Source organism: Chanodichthys erythropterus, chromosome 16 (assembly GCF_024489055.1).
Source record: "Chanodichthys erythropterus isolate Z2021 chromosome 16, ASM2448905v1, whole genome shotgun sequence".
Taxonomy (NCBI): Eukaryota; Metazoa; Chordata; class Actinopteri; order Cypriniformes; family Xenocyprididae; genus Chanodichthys; species Chanodichthys erythropterus.
In genome coordinates, this window is record NC_090236.1 from 22,831,696 (window position 1) to 22,849,025 (window position 17,330).

At 35.9% G+C, this 17,330-nt stretch overlaps 1 protein-coding gene across 1 annotated transcript in view; it reads right to left on the minus strand.

Moving 5' to 3' along the window:
• ptprfb (protein tyrosine phosphatase receptor type Fb) overlaps positions 1-16,885 on the minus strand; it is a 233,258-nt gene extending 216,373 nt beyond the window's left edge. Inside the window, exon 1 of the mRNA XM_067363329.1 lies at positions 16,620-16,885. The gene's annotated coding sequence lies outside the window, so the exon portion shown is untranslated. The remainder of the gene's footprint in view (positions 1-16,619) is intronic.
• Positions 16,886-17,330: the final 445 nt, after the last annotated feature.

Below are 17,330 nucleotides of genomic sequence, written 5' to 3' on the forward strand. Positions count from 1 at the left end.
TCATTTCACAAAGTTTTATATTTAAAACCAACATACAACAAATTAAGTTAGCAGCACTATGTACTTTTTGTTTAAAAAAAAAAAACAACATGATCAATGATGTCCGAATTTTAAATTAACAAAAATGTTGATTGACTTACAACATAACATTTTATCTACTAACATGTACATGTTCAAATAACATGATAAAACGGCATACAGGCTGAATGAAAATGAAGAAATGCTCTGAATATCCACTCTGTGACAGTAGATGGCGCTTATGGAACAGCAGAAAATAAAGCTGTTTTGCTGCACTTATAAACACTACTTTATTGGGGATATACACAGAGGGAATTGGAAAAGAAAATGCCATCAAAACTTTTCTGATGACAGTCAGTCCCCATCAGAGATACATACATATAATTAATTCATTCATACATTTATTCATATAATTTCCCCACTATGTAAAACCTCACAGTGTTCCACCATGTTTTCACACTAAACAAAACATATGCTGCATGCTGCACCTGCATGATACTGTTGCTTAAAGGGATAGTTCACCCAAAAATTTAAATTCTGTCATCAGTTACTCACCCTCGAGTCATTCCAAAACTCAGAAGACTTTTGTTCATCTTTGAAACAAGATATTTTAATGAAATCTGAGAGATTTCTGACCCTCCACATAACTATAACTTTGAAACTTCAACAAGTTCATAAAAAGATCATAAAACTAATCCTGACAGAATTTTCATTTTTGGATGAACTAACCCTTTAACTTTGCTTCATACTGGAAAAGATTTATTTTTTCAAAATCACATATGGCTTTAATAATTAAAATATGAAACGGTTACTAAACATCAGGAATTTTGTCATGGTTTATCGTCAAACCAGTAAAGCTCACAATAGATCTTTAATGGTGCCATTGAACGTTTTTTTTACAAGATGTAATATAAGTCTAAGGTGTCCCCTGAATGTGTCTGAAGTTTCAGCTCAAAATACCCCATAGATTTTTTTAAATTAATTTTTTAACTGCCTATTTTGGGGCATCATTAACTATGCACCAATTCAGGGCTGCTGGCCCTTTAAATCTCATGCTCCCTGCCCATCGAGCTCATGACTCTATAATACAGTGCATTTACAAAGTTCACACAGCTAATATAACCCTCAAATGGATCTTTACAAGATGTTTGTCATGTATGCTGCATGCATGCTTCGGGTCATGTGAGTATAGTATTTATTTTGGGTGTTTGCATTTGATTCTGAATGAGTTTGAAGCTGTGCTTCGTGGCTAAAGCTAACATTACACACTGTTGGAGAGATTTATAAAGAATGAAGTTGTGTTTATGAATTATACAGACTGCAAGTGTTTAAAAATGAAAATAGCGACGGCTCTTGTCTCTGTGAATACAGTAATAAACGATGGTAACTTTAACCACATTTAACAGTACATTAGCAACATGCTAACGAAACATTTAGAAAGACAATTTACAAATATCACTAAAAATATCATGATATCATGGATCATGTCAGTTATTATTGCTCCATCTGCCATTTTTCGCTTGTGTTTAAACTTGTCTCGGAAACCAAGTTACATGCAGTTTACTTGAAACCATCTCTGAACATTTCACTGGTATAGGAGAAAGTAATGTACTACCATTGCAGCAGCTTTAACTGGAAGTCCACATCATGTCCTCCTCAGTTAATTATTGTACAGTTTCTAATAGGGCTCCACGATTAATCGAAGTAAAACCAAAGTTGCAATTTGGCATGAATGAGTGCGTTTCATAGTGAGGAGTGGCAATGTGATCAGAGCGGCTCGATCAATTCAGTAAATGCTGCTCCATTTCAACAGGTGTTTGAGTCACTTATGATGTGCAAAATTATTGATACTTATGGTGTGCAGTTTTTAAAAGCAAAACGTGCCAAACATTGCATGTTTTTACTCCAAATTCACTTCATAGCGTCAGTCGAGTGTTCAAAATAATTTCCATTTGGAATCTTAAGTGGCTTTTTAATCACAGATTGAGGCAGTAAAAATATTATTTTATACTGTAATTAATGCTAGATTATATAATTATATAATATTAAACAGCCCTGCTTGCTAAGTTTCTCACAGATGGAAGTAGTATAACTCTTTCAGTGTGATTAAAAAAAGTTTAATACTCTGCTATGAATGCAGCCTATAAGAAAGTAAAATACTGACCACCCTTTTTATATTCCTTCCATTCTCATTGTAGGAGCAAACTTCCATATTCAGAAAAATGATTATGAAGTGCGGTTTCCTATAGCAACGGCGAGATAAAGTATAGCGAGTAGAGAAGAAAGGAAAGATTTGGATTAGTGTATGCATGACAGCAGAGGATTTAATAGCAAAGATTGGAGGGAGGAGAGGTGACTAATAAAACTAAGATGTGCAATAAAAAGGTCACAAATTCAAAAGACATGCTGGGAGGGAAAAAGAGCAAATGGCTACTTCCAAGAACAGTTTCAACTCAAAGGATTATGCAGAAATGTATTTCTAGAATTAAACAGGGCAAAACAATAATGTTTAGTTGTGATTTTACATGCAGTCTTGAGGGCTAGAAGGGGAAAAATGCATACACCCATGAAAGAGACTGGAGCTAACGACATACAATATCTAGGGTAATAAATCAGTTTCTTTGTGGCCTAAAGCATTTTCAAACCTATTTGCAAGAGATAATGCCACCAATTCCTTTCAGCCCCGAAGACCCACAAGCAGATGATTTAATAGCTCATTTATCACAGGCCTTTTTAGGAAAGCGACCGAATGGCACTCACCTCTACCTACTAACTAGGTTAATCATACCCTCTATTAGCAGGTTTCTTTTTAATCATTTTCCTTTCCGAACATACACTACCATTTAAAAGTTTGGGGTCAGCAGGATTTTTTTTATTTAAAGAAATTAATACTTTTACTCAGCAAGGATTGATCAAAAGTAAGAGTGAAGACAGTGTTACAAAAGATTTCTATTGCAAACAAATGCCTTTATTTTAAACTTTCTATTAATCAAAGAATCCAAAGAAAATGTGCCACGGTTTTCAAAATTGATAATAAGAAATGTTTCTTAAGCACCAACTCAGCATATTAGAATGATTTCTGAAGGATTATGTGACACTGAAGACTGGAGTAATGATGCTGAAAATAGAGCTTTACCATCACATTTAAAAATACATTAAAACAGAAAGGTTATTTTAAATTGTAATAATATGTCATAATATAAACTTTTGAATGGTAGTTTACATCTCTTAAACTTAATATTCTCAATCTCACATTATGTAACTCAGTGTGCAACATTACAAAGCCATATTTTATTTGAAAGTCACAGCAAGGGGCATCATGTGTGAGTTATGATGATTTCATTATAACAGATGTCATTAAAAAACAAAAATAATAGCATGAAGGTATGCAACAGCACAAGGGTAATATATGGGAGTATATGGCATAACTCTGACCATTTTTAAGTGAACTATCCTTTTAGCAATCATTTCTGGCCTGTCTCATATAGCTAATAATGTCAGGCTGTCAGGTTCTGTTGAACTGTCATTAATAAAAGTTCTAATCATTTTAACCTAATAATCAACCCATCACAGTGTTTCAAAGTAGAAGAAGGTGTCTGTCATGTTCAACTTCTTGTGCACTAGTCTGATTTGGACCATGGGTCGAACACATTAGGTGGTCAGCTGTGACTAATACTCCACATGCTGAGGTGACAATTTCTGTCACAGTGTCTGCATTTATGTGTCATTTCCTGGTAGGTGGTAGCACTGCACTCCTTACAGCCTCTCCCTTTTGTCCTCTGCTAGGCTGAAGGGAATCACTTCACCTTTCTGGGTCAGGTACCTTTAACTGCATATCAACAACCTGAGCATTGATCCCATAATAGAGATAGATCAGTATTGACTTTATAACCAATACTGATACTGATTATTTGCATGTTTATGTGCCTGATAACCGATATATATTATTTGTTTTTGAGAGATATAACAGCACTGAACTGAATGAAATTGCTTTTACACTTTTTTTCTATACCATAATTTCACTTCCTCCTTGCATATATAACAAAATACACTTCTACATAAATAAATTAAGTGGTCTGAAAGAGTGCAAAAAATAAAGTGCATTGTCACTAAAGTGCCTTGTTTAACTAACAGCATTACAAACGGATAAATATATCATATAAAAATAATTCTAACAAATATAAAAAGGCAAAAAAAAAAAAAAAAGATTATGAAATATATGCTGACAGAACATTATTTTTATCTAAGCGTTTATGCAGAACTTCTTCCACGTAGCTGTAGTGTTGTCAAAAGTACCGACTTTTATGAAATTTTGACACCTCGAGCACTGTTGAGTGGATTCGTAAACACCTCCGATTGGCCACTTCGTTCACACGCTCATCAGATATGTCTGTGATTGGCTGCAATGATCAACACTTCAAAAACGTGTTGTAAATAGACATCAATGAAGTCGGTACTTTTGACAACACTATGTAGCTCTTATTTAGATGTTTATTAACAAAATAAAGGTTATAGTAAATGGAATTGTAATTTAGGGAGTTTTAAACTAGTGAATCTTGTTAAAAGTTACATATGGTGGCCATACTGGAGCATTCCGGAGCCTCAAACCAGAGAGTGAACGACACTATGGATGTGACTTTATGAGACTAATGATGAGCATAGACAACAGAGAGAGAATTAAATTCAGATTTATTTCCAACATGCATTCATTCATGGCTGATTTATTTAATTGATGTATGACTCATCTCCCCTCAGATGCAGCGCCAACAAGATGGCGGCATTTATCAGTGAATCTGATATAACAAAACCGATATTGGAAAAATGCTTAAATATGGGGTAAAAAAATATCTGTAGAACTGATTAACGATCTTTACATTGCAATGTACAGTGGGAAAAACATACTGGCGTACAGACATCCCAGGAACAAGATTATGACAGTCTTTATGAGTTTCTTATTGCTTTACCTTGGTTAATTTTATGAGAGTCATTTGCTTTCTGTTAACGTCTGGATTAAATCCAATCATGGCTTTCTGAGAAACAGACCGGTCCTTCAGTATGAGTGAGAGACATCTGGCATTGAATTTCCAGACATACAGTTTGACCACAACATCACTTGCAGTTTATGAAAAGATTCTGACAGTAGCTCAAAAATATTTAGGTCATATTTAACGATCTAAGCGTAATGGTCTAAAGCACACGGCGCAAGTGCGCTTAGGGCGTGTCCGAATCCACTTTTGCTTGTTTAAGGACGGGAAAAATAGTTGGCGCACCCCACACATGGTCTAAAAGGGCTGTCCCAATTCTCTTACTGAGTAATGGGTGTGTTTTGGGCATAACATGCAATAAACCAATCAAGTCTCGTCTCCCATTCCCTTTAAAAGCCAGCTGCGTTCGCGCCATGGCGGATTCGCCATTTACATGGCAGAAAATGCAAGCAGAAAAACTGAACGCTTCTCTAGTGAGGAAACGGATCTGGGGTGCGTTTCCCAAAACGAACTATGGTCTCAAGTTCCGTCATTACCAATAGAGATCAATGGGACTTACGACCATAGTTGACCAACTATGCTTTCGGGAAACACACCCCTGCTTGTGCGCAAGGTTAAAGCGCGCAAGCAGACAATGTACAGGAAAAGCCGGATTCCACCAAAGCATTTTTATCTTTCTGCACACAATAATAATCTTTTACATTGTAATCCTTTTATTTTTAATATTTGGCATGTTTGTGTGCTTCTACGCATCCCTGTGTGTGTAACAAGCAGAGTGTACGCATGTTGTGCACCCACATATAGGCGCATATTACTAACACGCTCTTTAAATAACAAAACAAATATTGCGCCATTGACTTTAGACCAGGTTTCAGTTGGTCAATGCCGCAGTCCATTTCAGTTGCCTCAAAATAGCAATGCCCCAACAATGCGGCTGAACACACCTCATTTTCAGACGCAAATGCATTTGCTATTTAACTACGTGGTGCAGGATGTGAAAATAATAACTGAGTCGGGCTGAAACTAGCAAAAAACACTTGCGTCGCGCCTGGCGCCGCATTGTGCCGGATGTATGATATGGCCCTTAATCAGTACAATCCATAAAGTCTTGAAGTTTGGCTGTCTGCAAATCCATTACAGTAATTACAGTGTGAAAGACAACAAAAAGCATGTCTTGGCTTGAAACGTTCTTTCACTTAAGTTGCACTTTCTTTACCAGGTTTTACCTGCTCGCCCATTTGGATGATTAATTCACTAGCCTTGGTGCAAAAATAATATATTTTTATTTATTTTTAAATTATTTAAATACATATTTAACAATATATTTAAGCATTAAATAAAATATTATTTTAATGTATATTATTTATTTCAAATTTACAACAAATGAAAGTATCTAGTGCTGCGTGTTTTAAGACTGGCCGTAGGTCATCTTTATTGCAGAGTTCCATAAAATTAGGAAAGGAAAATAGTCATGGTTATTCACACATTCAAAGCAAAGGAGTTTTCTGCAGAGCTCAGTCTTTCAATACAAACTTCATGTACATGAAAAAAAACATCCATCATTTTGCCAAGGTTGCCTTTTCTGTTTAAATAGTCTCTTCTTTGTCCAGAGGACAGACACAGTTGGAATGAGGGGGGAGTCCTTCTGTGACGGTTGGGCAGTCACCAGCACCCCCTCTATGCCAGGACTCCCCCTGGTCTTCTCCATCTGGCACACCAGTGGGAAGATGAAGAGCCAGAACTGCATCTTCCCGTTCTACTGCATGCTGCTTCCTCTTGTCCCCATGATACAGTCTGGAGACTGCACTTAGTGGGACTCAAAAAGAAGAAAAAAAAAAATTTCCATCAAAAACTACAAACCTTGTCCAAACCCATTAAAACAGCTTAAGACAGCACCTAGCTCCCTTCCACTCCCTACTGAAGCTGTTGCTGTATGCTTTGTGGAAGATTTTTGTCTATAATGGCTGACAGAAAACTATGACTTGTTTTCTGCATTCAGTTAGGATGAATTGAGAATATTCCACAGTTCACTCTAGAGTGACTATCCACAGAAAGGAGAAAGTGCTAGCAGAGGTGTTTTTGCTGGGCAAAAAAACAAAAAAAAAAAACAATGTTTGCTAAATTCAAAACAGACACAGATTTGTTTCAGAGCAGCTGGTCAGTGCTGACCTTTCGATTTGAAGCTAGAATTCTGCAATTATGCCCAATTACTTCCCTAAACCATACTTACATTGTGAATACCAATTGATTAATCAAGCAAACACCATAATGAAACATCAACAACCAGTGGAGGACGCTGTGATCAGAGCTGTGTGTTGTTGTGTGTCGCAGGTTTTGTGATAACATAGATGGAATGTAAATACATAATTTATGTGACTGAAAGAGCAAAAAGTGGGGCTAAAAAAATGAAACCTCCAATGACAACATGCGGTGTTCCATATCATCGAGGTTGAAAAACAACAAAACCCTACAAACAACAGGTAAATACAGTTATCTCTGTTTTCCATGTTCATGAAGAGTAAATGTTTACATGGCTTTTTTAAAAACGGCGGGTGCCAGTGTTTGACACGTGTTTGGCCTAACAATATAGACTTACGTCACTGGTAGTTTCTATAGTGCTGGTTTAGACCATACTCCGCCAATAGTTCTAGGAACCATTAAAATGTTCCTCCAGTGTGAAAGCCCCTAATAGGGTAATAAAAGAGACAGTCCACCCAAAAAATGAAAATTCTGTCATCATTTACTCATCCTCATGTGGTTTCATTCTTCTGTTTACCACAAATGATGTGTGAGTTGAAGCCTAAATTCAATCTGTTCGCCATTTAAAGCAATCGAGTCTCTTCAGAAAATTTGGACTAAACCGCTCAATTTTATATAAATTGAGCGGTTTAGTCCAAATTTTCTGAAGAGACTCGATTAGTTTTACAAACTCTTTATGAACTTTTTGAAGTGTCAAAGAGTCCGTTGTGTAGCTGTCTATGGTGGGACGCTTTCAGATTTAATCAAAAAGATCTTCATTTGTGTTCCGAAGATTAACGAAAGACTTAAGCGTTTGGAACAACATGAGGGTGAGTAATTAATGACAATTTTCATTTTTGGGTGAACTATCCGTTTGAATGGTTCTGAACTGTTTCACAGAATTGGCCTCTAAATATATGGTTTTATAAACACCATTTTAACTCTACTGCCAAAACTAATGCTTAAAAAAAAAAAAAAAAAAAACAAGCACTGCAATCCAAACCACTGTATGACAGTCAACCCACCTACACCACAACAAATGCATGTCCCAGTTCTCTAAACAGGGCTGCAAAAGAGCCTCCCTTATCAATATTCAAAGGAGCCCACAGCAATTTTTTTTAATTGTTAAACACACAAGGCCATTAATGCTGCATTAACATTAAGGAATCCTTCATATCAGTACTGTGGCTTGCAACTCCCTCTACATTCATCTTCCTGAGTGACAGCACACAGAACCACATGCATGTCAATATGACAAGCGGCTGGCTGAGTTTATTGGATTATTGAAAATCGCGGTGACAGAAAAGAGTAGCAAGAAGGGAATCAACAAAGACAGCGAGGGAAAGAGTGTACATGTGTCTGCGTGGTTGGATTAGGGCATGGAGGGGGAGGTCACCTTCACACGAAACACTGGCAGTAATCGTACCTTGGACACGTCCTTCTGCCTAATGGAGCCACCACAATGGTGACGGAGGCCCGGTGACTAACACGCTAATCTAATAAGTCACGCATAACCACAAACCGGACATGGCCTGTAGAGTCACTGGTGCACTGCGAAAGCAAGGGATTGGGCAGCATGAGCAGAATCGTATATGATGGTAGGAATGTGATCTAGAGGTGCACCAATATTACAGGACTGGATTATACAAGAAGACAATAGTTATATGTATGAGAGATTACAGATAAATCACCAAAATAAGATTATATACTTTTGTCTAAATAAATGGAAATGAAACACTAAAACTAAAATCAATCGTTTTAAATTTGAGCATCACAGCATTATAATATTGTAATGCAGTATGAAAAATGAATAGGGGTGTGAATAGGGTGCTACAGTATTTATTAATCTTTGTTTATTTTATTAACTAGTTAGTTAATAAAAATAGTCATTAATTTTTAGTTCATAGTTTACAGTGCATTAACTAATGTTAACAAATGAAACCTTATTGTTTGTGCTTAATAAGATTAAGAGAAAACTGTTATTCGTTTTCATGTCAGTCATGCAAATAAGACCACATTTTTCTTTGATACAGAGCTGAGAGATTGTTACAACTACACTGCCCAGCCTAAAATAGCTTTCATATTGAGAGATATCTGTATTCATCAGGGAGCCGCTTTCAAAATGTGGGGTATTGAGCTCGCGTTTGAATACGCGCTTATGTTTACTTTCACTTTCAACGACCGCGCGTAACTCTGTAAATATGGAGCGGCGGCGTCTGTTATCCAACTGAATTAAATGTTTTTTATTTTAATACAAAGCAAAACCACAGTGGAGACGTAATGTATATGTAGCGGTGGCATATTCTTTCCTAATCATCCTAACCAACATCACGAGACTACTTTTTGCCTCGACGAGAAATCTCGTCACAGTTTAGTCTTGCGTGACACGAGATCTCGTCACACCCCTAAAAATGAATATTCATTTAAGATGATATTTAACAGTTTTGTATTTATGTTTTTTATAAAAAGGTATCATGAGCATGCAAAATTAAATATCCAGTACTGGCTAATATATATAATCTATGATGATAATAAGAAGTTATGTATTTTATGTAGTTTATAAAAGTTTATGCATTTACATATCATATATTTCTGTTTTGGAATGCCCAGGGAGGATAACATAACATTAGATAAGCATTCTGCCTGTGCTGTCGCGATAACTGCAATATCGTAATATTGCCGAGCCAACCGCAGAGGACTGCAAAAACCGCTGCCACCGCGATATTTGCATGTTTTCTATTTTTTGAAAGATTAAGTCCTTCTCGTTTACACTTCATGCATGTGTACTAAATATTAAATAAGTTAATAATAATAGCATAATGTGTACCATGGTGATTTGTACAGATGCTCCGTAGATTTGCACAAAACAAGCCTAAACAGACAGTGATTGTGAGAGAGATCGACTGAGCGCGTACGATTACGTCTGTCCTTCAGGCCGAGACAAATATTCTCGTGAAAAAAGGTTGTGTCCAAGGATAGCGAAATCTCTGGCTTAGCATTGATGCATTACTAGTCAGCTAAGCCGTATAAAGTGGCACTCAAAGTTAAAATGATTTCAACAGCTTGTTTCTTTACATCTCTCTTTGAATGAATCATTGTTTTTGAACGTGAAGTTGAATGAATGGTTTAAAGACTCAAAGACAGTCCCTTGATGCAACAATGTAACTGCACTGACTGACAGCCATCTAGAAAGTGCAGAGATGAGTAGTTCTGCTTATACTCATGAAATATCAGCAGAAAGTCTCTTGTTTAGTCAGATTTGAGAACTGGAACTAACTATTTAATATAACAATAGCCCTACGATCTTTTTGTCAGGTTTATGCTCTGTTATGTAGACCCTTATTTTGATATTCTGTTCTGTTTACCTCATTTCCTGTTTCAATGCTTTATTTAGTTACGTTATTGAATATGACCTTGTATACACACACACACACACACACACACACACACATACACACACACACACACACATACATACATACATACATACATACATACATACATACATACATACATACATACATACATACATACATACATACATACATACATACATACATACATACATACATACATACATACATACACACATACACATATACATATATATATATATATATATATATATACACACACACACACAGGGTACGATAAGTATTCAGACCCGCTTAAATTTTTCACTCTTTGTTATATTGCAGCCATTTGCTAAAATCATGTAAGTAATTTTTTTTCTTCATTAATGTACACACAGCACCCCATATTGACAGAAAAACACAGAATTGTTGACATTTTTGCAGATTTATTAAAAAAAAATAAAATAAAATATATCACATGGTCCTAAGTATTCTAAAAAACAACAGCTTAAAAACAGTGAAACAACAGTGATACGGTATAAATCAGTTCAATTCTTTATTAATGCCCAACTTGCGACCTTTATATGAACCTGGCAACCATAAACAACCTTTGCAGAATCTCTTTGTTAAAGGATTAGTTCACTTCTGAATGAAAATTTCCTGATAATTTACTCACCCCCATGTCATCCAAGATGTTCATGTCTTTCTTCAGTCGAAAAGAAATTAAGGTTTTTGATGAAAACATTTGAGGATTTTTCTCCTTATAGTGGACTTCAATGGACTCCAAACGGTTGAAGGTCAAAATTAGTTTCAGTGCAGCTTCAAAGGGCTTTAAACGATACTAGATGAAGAATAAGGGTCTTATCTAATGAAACAATCGGTCATTTTCTTAAAAAAAAAATATGCGTTATAAACACAAATGATCACCTTGCAAGTGCTTCCATAATTCCGCCTTCCGTATTCTTCAAAAAGCTTACGCTGTATGTCCTACACCTTCCCTATTCTACTTACAGAAAAAAAAAAAATGAACTGGTGCTGCGTTTGTTCCGTAAGTAGAACAGGGAAGGCATAGGACATAGCGTAAGCTTTTTGAAGAACAGGAAGGCAGAAGCACTTGCAAGGCTATCATGTGTGTTTCTAAAGCATATACAGTTGTATTTTTTTAAAGAAAATGACCTATCGTTTCACTAGATAAGACTCTTATTCATCATCTAGTATCGTTTAAAGCCCTTTAAAGCTGCACTGAAACTGTAATTTTGACCTTCAACAGTGGAGTCCATTGAAGTCTGCTATAAGGAGAATAATCCTGGAATGTTTTCATCAAAAACTTTAATTTCTTTTTGACTGAAGAAAAGGACATGGATGACATGAGGGCGAGTAAATTATCAGGAAAATTTTATTTGAAAGTGGACTAATCCTTTAATATTTCGATATAGTCATTAAGCCATTAAAGTGGTCATATTTTAGTTTTACTGTGTCAAACACGGAATTATGGTCAAACATGCATATAAATGTTGATGCATTTGTAATGTTGACATGCATTCTCTGTTAAGCTGCTTTGAAACGATATGCATTGTGAAAACACTATACAAATAAATGTTAATTGAATTGAATAAAAAAATATAAACACCAATATTAACAAGCGTCAAAAGAATAGGCTTTCACTTATGAACAAGTTGGAAAAAAATATCAGAGCTGGTTTTCAAAAGTACAGCTTGCACAGTAAGGCCTCCTTCTTCATGCATAATGTTCAAAATAAATCAGGACAGAGTCAATCCAATTACCTCTCAGCACAAACCATCAAAGCTGTAACTTAAGCAAATAATGTAAAACTGAAAACATGGGGGGTACTTCAAAATAGCCTTAGCCACTGTTCTTATAAAAGGTCTGGGCCGTTTCTTGGCCAAAGTCTGTTTCCACTTTTCGTTGAATGGAGATGCCCCATAAAACTGTGGTGTAAATGCTTTATAATGCCACCAGCAGGCCCACTAATGGAGAACCTGTTTTCAATCAGCAGCCAAATTACTGCAGAATTAGCCTAGCTTCCAGACACTTAACTACTTCTCAGTTCTCTAAACACAGAGGAGCCTGAGAAATATGAAAACTTTTCAATTTTAATGACAGCAACTCGGGTACAGCAAACACATGGATGACATCCAATGGCATTCGTAGGGCCGTAGAGTTCCAAATGAAAGTGAGCAACTGAACCCATACATGAAAGGCTAAACAACAAGGCCAAGAGTGAAGTGTACTACTCACTTTTAAGGAATAGTTCACTCAAATGAAAATTCTTTCATAATTTATGTGATTCTTCTAAACTGGTATTCCAAACCCTTTAAGGAAGTACTTTTGTAAGTATTTATAATCAGTGTCTTGCTATTTATTTTGAAACCTAATTTATTAAAGCGTTTAATTGAAAGTGAACATATGCGAAATGTTTGGTGGCTTTTACCAAACACTACATGGAGAGAAGTATGGAAGTTCAAATTAATTTAAATAAAGAAACAAAAACACAATATTAATTCAATAGAGGCTAGGGCTATTCAACGATTATTCACAATTAATCGCATCCAAAATAATAGTTTGTGTTTACATAACATATGTGTGTACTATGCATAATTATTTTGTATATATAAACACATACATGTATACTTAAGAAACATTTACATGTATATATTATATATAAATATTTATTGATTTTTATATTTTTATGTTTTATCTTAAATATATGTATGCGTTTATAAATACAAAATAAATATACACAGTAAACAAGCATATATTATATAAACAAACTTTTATTTTTGGATTAATTGTGATTAATCATTAAACAGCCCTAAATTATAGGCAATAAGACAAAAGTTTTATTTGCCACAAATATTTTAACAGTTATAAGCATTCATTTTGTTGACATTATAATAACATTAACAAACATAACACAATAAATAAATGACATAATAAATTTGAAATTATTAATGTTTTCTAAAGACAGAAATCATTTTTATTTTTACAATTATTTTTCTTCATTATTTTAAATTTCAGGTTTATTCAAGTTATTTATTCAAGTATAGTATAAAGATACAACTTATAGAAAATAAATATTTTCCAGGTAATATTCTGAACATATTTATAATACTTCTATTTCTCATACTATAAATAGATGACTTCACATTACAACACAAGCAGTTGTCTTTACTAGAGGGCAAAAAAACTAATCTGGAAATCTGTGGCAACAAAATTTTAAAATACCTCCTTTAGAGTAAAAAATACACCCCTGCGTACAAGGGTAAACCAATTAAATCTAGTCAAAGCTTTGTCTTGTATTCAGGTGCTCATGACCTTCTTGGAGTGAAAGCAACTATAGCAATCAACAGATCTTCTAAAAACACTTCTAAAGCTAAGAAAAATGTTCAACCACACTGACTGTGCCACATGACTCCTAAAAAAAAAGTGTTGACTAGGCTGAATCGTTTAAATAAAAAACTGCTTGTTCCCATGCCAGAGCCCAATGTGCCACTAAGAAGTCCAAGAGAATTTCAGTTCCCAGATATGAGTCCTATAAACGTTGATCCCCGACACCACAACCGATGCTCTACAGAAATAAAATCTCTTATTAGAGCCCAGACCCTGAAATTACCCAAATTCAGCGCACATGGAAATCATAAGACAGCGTCAGCAAGGGAGAAGTTTGCACCAAGTGGCTTTTCAGCATGTGGCAACAGAGGGCCGGGCATTTCAAAAGTGCCAATTAGTTCCCTCTGCCAGAATGAAGTAGGTAAGAGGGTAGAAGAGGAAGATGCCAAATTATACTGACACAAACAAAACTGCTAGAAATACCCAAAGATCCACTGTACAACTGTATATCTTGCTTAGACGGCATCTCCTATGGTTTCATGCTCATTAATTAATGACAGCTACTATGACACGTACATTATTAATGTAAAACATGCAGACCTAGAGTAAATGTATCCAGAAAATTCATTGTTATTATATTTCTTATTTTAGCAGGTCGCAATGCTCAGCTGCATCTGAAATTCGGCCAACAATTCGGCAAATCAACAAATACGTGCCTGTGATCCACTCACAAGTGTGGCATTATCAGTTCATCTTAATGCCAGTCAAAATATAGACCACACATTTTCTCCAGCCAGCCTTTAGCCTCAGGAGTCATTCTGTCTTTATGAGCAAAACCAGAACTGACAGAATACTAAACTAATTACATGGACCGAGCGAAGAGTTGTATCAGAAGACTGCACAGGATCAAGAAAATGATGTTGTCCCTGGTCAAATTATTCCAGACTTCTGATGCAATTGTACACAATTTGCTCTTGAGTTTTTCCAAATCATTCAATATTGCGGACAAGCTTCATGCACACTTTGATATTCTTGATATATGCTTGTTTGTTTTTAATAAATAAAATCTCTGGATGGTTGAAACCCTCGCCTGCAGTGCTCACGTATGGTCATGTATATTATAGGCTCCCTTCTTAAAATAACTCCTGGCGGACAGAAATGCTGTGTAGAAGGACCTGGGAAAGGGCAACAAAACCGGAGTAACAAATAATGCATGTCTATAGCATAACAAGAGTGGCATTGTTCTGCTGGCGCCCCACTGCATAAATGAAGTTAAAGGGACAGTTCACTCAAAAATTAAAAGTCTATCATCATTTATTCACCCTCATGTTGTTGTAAACCTGCATGACTTCCTTTCTTCCACAACAGGAGCTGTAAGGCACAATGTCTTGACTGACACACATGAAAAATATGCAGTGAAAGTGAATAGTAACTGTGAATGCCAAATATCTCCCTTTGTTTTACATGGGAAAAAATAAAGTCGTACATGTTTTGAGTTGTTACAACATTGAGTAAATGATGACAGGATTTTGATTTTTGGCTGAACTTGCGTTTTAACGCGCGTGAGCGTTCTCATGTAAATCTCACTGACACGTTTCTTTGAAACCCCACCAAAAATATCGCCAAAACAGGTCAAATAATACTTTATAACAGAGCGGTATGGATATAAGAGTTGGTTTGAGCTGCACTGTGAAACTAAATTACGATTTGGAAACGTAAAATAATTAAATAAACCTCATTATAGCAAACATAGCGATGTTTGATTATAATGCGATTAGAACAGAACTCAGCAGACATCGTCTTTAAAGGCAGCCTACGGCTTTTGGTTAAAGAACAGAAAAAAAGAAAGAAAAAAAAGACCACTATGTTTGTATAATATATTTATGTGGGAGTGTGCGTTTCAAAATATGCACGCTCATCAACCGACGGTGGCATCCTCTTTAAAAAAAAAAAAAAAATTGTACTAAATCTTATCCATGTACGTGTTTGGAATTAATTTCTTAACGCCTTTTTCATAATCACACCCGACTGAACCAGTTCAAATATATGCATAAGTAAACAAAACATTGATTGCACAACACTAATATGTGCCATATTTTACATAAGGTAAAGCATCTTATGATAAGTGAGCTCGCGCACAGGCAGCTTAGTGATAGAAGAATGTCCCGCGACACTTGCTCTGTATGTGCATGTATTTTATGCGCTGTGCAATACAGATTACCTGTGGTCAATAGTTCAACTTCATTATCTAGTTCGATTACATGACAGAACTACGTTACATTGCGCCCTGCACTTGCTCCTAATCAAGCGCTTGACAAGAAATTGAGACCACGAGGCACTAAAATGAGACTTACAGCGACAAAATATGGTCAGTCCTTGCTTATAACTTGCTGTACTATGAAAGGAACTCATTTGCACTTGTCTTTTGGGCAGACCACCATAAATTAAAGATCTGCAAGTTTTTAAATCGTTCGGTTAGCTAGTGCACTAGCTTAGCCGACGTCAACTCAGCCGTTAGTTTCTCTGAGAATTACTAGGATTTCGCGATCACTCCAAACCTCGTGGCTGAGAAGCTTCTCATTAATGCGAATAATAATCACCTTAAAAGTATAGCTTTATGCAAAACAAGTGTCATGAACAAGACCGAATGAAGAGGGAAAAGCGTTAAACTCACCGTCTCTCCGTTCCGCCGCGGTTTGCATTTCTTTCCGTGCACGGCAACCGCTCGTTTCACCCGGTTCAGTTGGCCACGTACAAATCCACTTTTAAAATCGACTGGAAAATTCTTTGATTCCACAGAGTAACGACTCTTCCTTTACTAATGTGCCACGCGGCCGTTATAATCCCGTTATTGAGACCGGTTGCTATAACTACGGTAGAGTGGAAAAGCTTCTATTGTTGTGAATCCAGAGTTTGTGTCTCACGGACTTCTGCTCCAGAGCGGTCTGAGACACTGCTGGTCTGCCTGCTGCCGTCCCCTCAATCACGCTGTCTCCCTCCCTGGCTGGTTTACAGGTTGCTCGTGCGGATTTTCGGAAACATTCGTGACCATTCGGCCGTTCACGAATCGATAAGATTAGTCTCCGTTTAGATTAGTGTGGTTGCTTTATGAGGCAGAGGTATTTGGGGTTTAACCTAAACCAATCTAGATATTCAATTAGTTTTAACCTAGCCTAAATAAAACACATTTAATCCAAGATTAAATGTCATTTTAATATATTATATCAAATAATATCCATCAGCCCAGACATTTTACACAAAAAATCTTGATAAGTTTATTAAAGTTGAAATGATTACTCGCATATTAATAGATACAATAATTAAATATAAAATACTTTACCTTAAAAGTAACAACTAAATACCAAAAAATAATAATAATAATAAT